This window comes from Macaca nemestrina, unplaced genomic scaffold (genome assembly GCF_043159975.1).
Source record: "Macaca nemestrina isolate mMacNem1 unplaced genomic scaffold, mMacNem.hap1 Scaffold_51, whole genome shotgun sequence".
In the NCBI taxonomy this organism is placed as follows: domain Eukaryota; kingdom Metazoa; phylum Chordata; class Mammalia; order Primates; family Cercopithecidae; genus Macaca; species Macaca nemestrina.
The window spans coordinates 235218-241991 of NW_027257691.1; the positions used below are offsets into that span (position 1 = coordinate 235218).

At 45.6% G+C, this 6774-nt stretch overlaps 1 pseudogene; it reads left to right on the plus strand.

Annotated features, from left to right (window-relative positions):
• The first annotated feature begins 5183 nt into the window (after positions 1-5183).
• On the plus strand, positions 5184-5973 carry LOC139361462 (wee1-like protein kinase pseudogene; annotated as a pseudogene).
• The last annotated feature ends 801 nt before the right edge of the window (positions 5974-6774 follow it).

Consider the following 6774-nt stretch of genomic DNA (forward strand, 5'->3'; position numbering starts at 1 on the left):
TTGGGTATTCTGTAATTTTCCTCAGTACTTCCTTGAGGTTTTTCAGGGTAACATTCAATTTTCATTGCCGGTCTATAAAAATACACATTGACTTTTCATACATTTGGATTATATACTGTGGCTTCACTCAACTCATCTATTTAGTTTTAGTAATGATTTCTAGACATGTTTGGATTTTCCTATTTTACAAATTATTGAGAGATTGAGAGATGGAAGGGGTTGGGGGTAGAGGGAGTCTGGTAAGATGGTGGAATAGTAGGTTCCTAGCCCTGATTTCCTCAAAGAAACATCTATTTGGCAACTACCCACAGGGAAGAATGCTTTTGTGAGAACTCCAAATACCAGTGTGAGATTGCAACACCCAAAAAGAGCTCAAAAGCAAACACAGACTCGTTAAAGAGGATAAGAGGAATGATTTTACTTTGTTTGCTTTACCATTTCCATATCCAGGACAATACTGTACTGAGAAGGATACCCTCAGTCCATTATTTTTCCACTGGGAGAAAAGTAGATCAAAGTGGATACTCAGCATCTACTTGGGGAGTACTTCCTGATGGGCACACTTCTGCTTTGCCTCAAAGTGAACATTGGAAGAATTTTAATACTTAGAGCTCTTGAAGATAACTGGGACCAAAGAAAGGGGGTGAAACACTCAGTGACTGATGCATGCAAATCTCAATGAGCCCCACAATGCTTCAAGTGACCTCACCCAGCAAAGCTACCAAATCAAGGGGAGTAAAACCAGCAGACGTTTCTGACCATGAAGCACAGCCAGTTGGCCAAATCCATCAACAGACTCAACCACCTGACCGAACAAGAACACGAGGCCACACTTAATGGTGAAGGACTTTACCTGCTGAAGCCAACTGTAAAGACTAGAAAAAGTGACCACCTTCTCAAAAATATATATACCAGCCCAAGGATACAAGAATCATGAAGAATCAGGAAAACATGACACAATTTAAATAAACCAATAAAGCTTCAGTAATGGACCCTAAAGAAATAGGAATTGACAAAGTGCCTTTAAAAATTGGAAGTAATTATTTTAGACAATAAGCTCAGTGAACTATATGAGAACACACATAGACAACTGAACAAAATTAGGAAAGCTATACATAAACAAAATCAGAAGTTATGCAAATAAATAGAAACCATAAAAATAAACACAGAAATGTTAATGCTGAAGAATATAATGACTAAACTGAAAAATTTAATAGAGTGTTTTAACAGCAGATTCAGTCATGAAGAGGAAATAGCAAAGTTGCAAATAGGTATCTTGAAAGTATCCAGTCAGAGGTGCAAAAAACAAAAAAAAATAGCAAAAGATAGAGCAAAAAAAATCTGTGAGGCTTATGAAACATTATCAAATAAAGCAATATATGCATTATGTGGAAACAAGAGATAAAACAGAGGCAGGACTAGAACGCCTACTGAGAAATACTGATTGTGAACTTGCTGAATTTGAGGTGGGAGGTGGACATCCAGTTTCATGAAGTTCAAGAGTCCTTAAGTAGGTTGAATGTGAAAAACTTCACAGCAAGATATATTCTAATAACATGGTCAAAAGTCAAAGAAAAACAGTGAATTTTAAAAGCAGCAACAGCAAATCAACTCATCACATAACTATTAGCGCAACTCTCAGAAGAAAGCTTTCAGGCCAGGGCAGAGTGGGATAATATATTCAAAGTATTGAAAGAAAAACTGCTATTTAAGAACACTTATATTTGCTAAAACTCTCCTTCAAAATAAAGGAAAGACAAAAATTTTCCTTTATCTTTCCTTTGACTTCAATTTATACTGCAAGGATACAGTAACCAAAACAGCATTTTGCTGGTATAAAAACAAACACATAGTCCAACAGAATAGAGAATCTAGAAATACAGCCGAACAATAACAACCTTTGACAAATCAGACAAAAACATACACACGTATAACAAATGGTGCTGGGAAAATTGGGTGGCCACATGTAGAAGAATGAAACTGTGTATCTCTCACCATATCTAAAGAGTAACTCCCAGTGGATTAGAGACTAAATCTAAGACCTGAAATTGTAAAATTCCGGAAGAAAAACCTAGTAAAAACAATAAACCACAAAGGAAACAGACATTATACAGAATGGGGAAAAGAATCCAGACTACATTTATGATTAAGCAGTAATATGCAGACTCTGCATGGAACCCAAAAAAATCAGCAAGAAAAAGAAATCTTATTAAAAAATGAGGAAACTGCCCTTTAACTTTGGCTTTTATTAAGAGGAAAGACTGAAAAGACATATTTTTATCAGTATTTAGATAAGGAAGAAATACAATTTTAATAAAAATCAATGCAAAATAATATATTTGAAGAATGTTGTGTCTACATATGCTTGTATACATACATGTATGTAGATACATACATACATAAACACATACAGTGGAATAATATTTAGTCACACAACAGAATAAAATACTGTCATTACTGTCAACACGGATGATCCTGGAGGGTATTATATTAAGTGAGATAAGCCAGGCACAGAAAGAAAAATACTACATTATCTTATTCATATGAGGGATCTAAACAAATTGGTCTCATAGAAGTAGAGAGCAGAATGGCGGTTACCAGAGGTTGGTGTTGTTAGAGAGGGGAACAGGATGTGGAGATGTTGGTCAGAGGACACATAATTACCATTAGATAGATAAGATAAATTTCAAGAAATCTATTGTCTAGCAAGGTGGCTATAGTTACTGATGATACATTGCATTCTAGAAAATTGCAACGAGAGTGGATAAGTGTTCTCACAACAAAAGTGATAACTATGTTAGATAATGCGTTTGTTATTAGCTAGATTTAGGCTTAACCATTCAACAATCTACATGTGGAATGTTCAAAACATCATGGTATATGTAATAAAATCATCCAATGTCATCTTAAATTTTAAAAATTCAAAAAGCATGCTTAGAAAAATTATTATTCAAGCTAGCATTGAATATATAGCTAAATATCTTTAGGTGGTAAATACAATAAAAATAATTTCAAAAGTAATAACAGAGATTTGATTACCAATAGTAGCTACGTAAGAGTACACTTCAAGAAGAAAAAGTGTTTTCCTGTGTGAAGGTAAAATGAGAACAAAGGAGTGAGAGACATGCCTTGGGAATATCAAATCCTGGTGGACACTGAACTGAAGCAACCGCATAGTTTTTGCACCAGCGCAGAAGTGTGACATGATCCGACCTAGTATTGAGTTGCAATGAGACGTCAGGAGTCAAGGATGGAACCAGGTAGGGGGAGAGAGAGGATGGGGATTCAGATCAGGTGATGCGCAGTCATGGGGGGTGAGAAGCAGCTGAATTCTTGTTTCTTAAATGTGGGGTCCACAGGATGTGGGTGTGAGAGGGTGAGGGTGGTAGCTTGGATAGCTAACTGGAAGGATGGAGGTGCTGTGGGCAGAGCAAGTCCAGGGAGAAGGATGCAATGTGAACAGTCTGTGTGCAACACTTAGAGCTTCCCCTCCAGCCCTGTGTCAGGAGGAGCTTGCCTCTATGCCTTTGCACATGCCAGCCTTGGGGCCCAGAAGGCTTCTCCTGCCCCGGCAGAAAAACTCCAACTGCCTTCTCAAGGGTCCCAGCTGTGACTCTGTCCCTGTACTCCCACCCCTATCTATCCCTCTTTGCTTCGTGCACATGCTGGACCTTATACATGTTGCACAGCCTTTACCTTATTGTGTCCCAGGAGGCGCCCCAGAAGTCAGGATGGAGTGCCATGGGTTCCTCAACCCGGTGTTCATCAGAATGCCTGCACCTCAGTGATCCCCACATGACAGGGGCTCACCCAGTGACTGGCTGGGGACCTGCTGGACCCCTAGCTCTGCTATTCACAGGTCCTGCCACCTTAGGCCACTCACCCCGCCCCCACGGACCTCAGTCTCTGCACCTGTCAAATGGGTGTGCTCTTTCTCCTCCCCACCTCTGAGGGTCCTGTGGGGACGGCTCCACGCCTAGGATCCCGAAAACCGCGAGCAGTGCGCCCTCTGCTGGGAGGTGACAGGGTCTTTGCCCACACCCTTTCCTGGCGCCAGTTGGCTTGGGGGAGGCAAAGCCAGAGGGAGGCTGAGGGGCTGCCGGCGTTTGTCCACTTCCTGGGTAGTGGACTCATTTTCCTGTTAATGGTCACTTTAACTATGGAAGAGGCCAGGGTAGACCATTTCACTGAGCACCTGCTAGTTTCTTGTTACTGATGTGTTACCCGCTATCACCCGTATTTGTTCAAGAGAAATAAGCGACTCAGGGCGCGGGGTGTGGGTCCTGGAGAGGAAAGGAAATGTGGGCCGGGCATGTACCGGTGAGGTAAGTAATGGGGGGGGGTCTCAGGAATGGTTGAAGTCCTGACTGCCTACACTGCATACACTGTGGCTGGGGTTGAATTTGGCTCCGTCTCCGCTCAGTTGGGAAGGATCTTGATCAGACAGTGCCACCCGAGGGTTTTGATTCCTGGTCTATGAATGGGGGTGGCACCCCCAGCCCTCCCGTTGCTGGGCTGAAGGGCCCCCGCCTGTGGGGTGTGACAGCTTCTGCCCGCGGCCACCAGGGGGCGCGCCAGGCTGCCGCTGGCCGCAACACGGAGCCGCATTCCGGCAGCCCAGGCTCCAGCACCAGACAGGTTGAGATTTCTGTGGGTCTCCGTCGCCTTTTCGCGGGGCAGGGGTGAGCGGAACCTTGCCCGCCAGGCTCAGAAGCCACAGGAGCTGGAGCCTGAGGAGATGCTGGGACCCTGTCCAGCGCTGACCGGCCTGGCAGCGGGTCCCAGTGCGACCCGTGAGGGGAGGGTGCTTGGGCTCCTGGTGGTCAGTGGCACCTGCTTCCTGGGCCACTGATTCTGGCGAGTGCTGGGGGCGCCGCGGGGAGGCGTCGCGGAGCTGCCAGGACCCGGGGTGGGGAGGGCCCTGCTGGTCGCTGAGGGATCTCAGGCGCCCAAGTGGATCTCCTGCGAGCTTCGACTGTGCCACCCGCCACTTGCACTCCCGGGTTTTCTTTCCAGAGCTGGAGGAATTGATCCCAGCTCTGTTAAACTCCGAGACGGTTCTTCTTCGTGATACGGAAAAACCAGGAAAAGGGGAATTGGGTGTGCAACAGACTCCGAGTGAATTCGAATCCTTTCACTCCGGATTCTGTTGGGGACATGGGGATGATTCTTGTGGTGAAGACATGGAAGCCAATGCTCAGGAGCTGGGAGACGAAACGTGGCCTGCTGAAAGTACTGCAGTGACTGAGAGCAACGCGAGGTTTCGGCGCACAGCAGTTTCAGGAGCTGCAGAAAATTGCTCTGGAGGCTTTGGTTCTGTGTTTACTGTGTGAAGAGGCAGGTTGGATACATCAGGTGATCAGAAAAGCCTTAGGCCCACTCTGCAGTGCGCAAAGCGCTCAGAGGAGCACAGGCTCTACTGCAGTACCTGGACGGCTTCCTCACGCAGTTCTGTATTTCTCTGCCTGGGCAGAAGACGGTGCTATGCTTATACAGGATGAATATTGTCATGCTGGGAGTTTAGCTGATGCTGAAGTGAAAACTGCAGAATCATGAGTTAACTTTAAAGAAGCAAAGTTGAAGGGTCTTCTTCTGCAAGGCACCTTGGGCTTGAGCTACATTCATTCAATGTCTTTGGTTCCCAGGTATACAAAATCTAGTAGTGTTTTTATATCTGGAGTCTCAATCCCAGATGCTGCCTCTGAAGAAGATGAAGATGACCGGGGATCCAACAAAATGATGGTAAACACAGGCGATCTTGGACATGTAAGAAGGATCTCTAGTCCACAGGTTGAAGAGGGCGACAGTCGCTTTCTTGCAAATGAAGTTTTACAGGAGGATTACACCGAAAGAGATATTTTTTCGCTTGCCCTCACGGTGGTATGTGCTGCTGGTGCTGAACCTCCTCCCAGAAATGGAGATCAGTGCATGAATTCACACAGGCTAGGTTACCTTGATACCACAAGTGTGTAAAATACAGTGTGTAAAAGAAATCTTTGCAAATGGAATCGTTTGGAATACTGAGCCTGTGCTACCATGGAATTCTGAATGTATCTGTATGACGTCTTTCGAGGCCTAAAACCTGAATCTTTTTAGGGTAAATCCCTTCAAATGCATGCAGGCTGCAAATCAAAAGCAAGCAGTAGCTTCAAGCATGGGCGAGTTGGTAAGACTTTCCCCGGATGCATAAAGCGCAGAGGCCAGGAGGGGTTGGGACTGCGTTGGAAAGCATGTCAAGTTAAGGGCTGGAAAGAATTCTCTGGGCAGTGAGGAGTCTGCAGTCACATTGATCAGGCGGGGTCACCAGGGGTGGCAAGAAGAAGGGCTCAGAAGAGGCGGTTCCAGTGGGAGGCACACAAGGTGGCTGGCAGGCGGCGTGGTAGACACAGAAACATTGACGAGGTGGGCCCTGCAGAACTCAGGGTCTGGCATCACTCTCTGGGCTCAGGGTGAGAGGAGGGGAGGAAGCACCTCGATCCCAGGCCCGCATTCCAGCCCAGTTAAGATCTGCAGTCTTGTTTCCTGCCTCTGAGCATAATCTGACACTGTTTGCGGAGGGCGAGGCCAAACTCTGATTCTCTGGAATGAGGGCTCCCTTGATGCTTAACCAGAGAAGGTCTGATCCGGCTCGGGTAATCTCTGGGTCCCAGGTATCAAGCCCCCACCCTCTAGAAGGCTTCCTCCGCAGCACTCAGGTGCGCAGGGCTGCAGATGAACACCGCTGCTGAGCTCAGGGTCTGAGCCTGGAGGAGTGAACAAATAGTGAGACAGCCC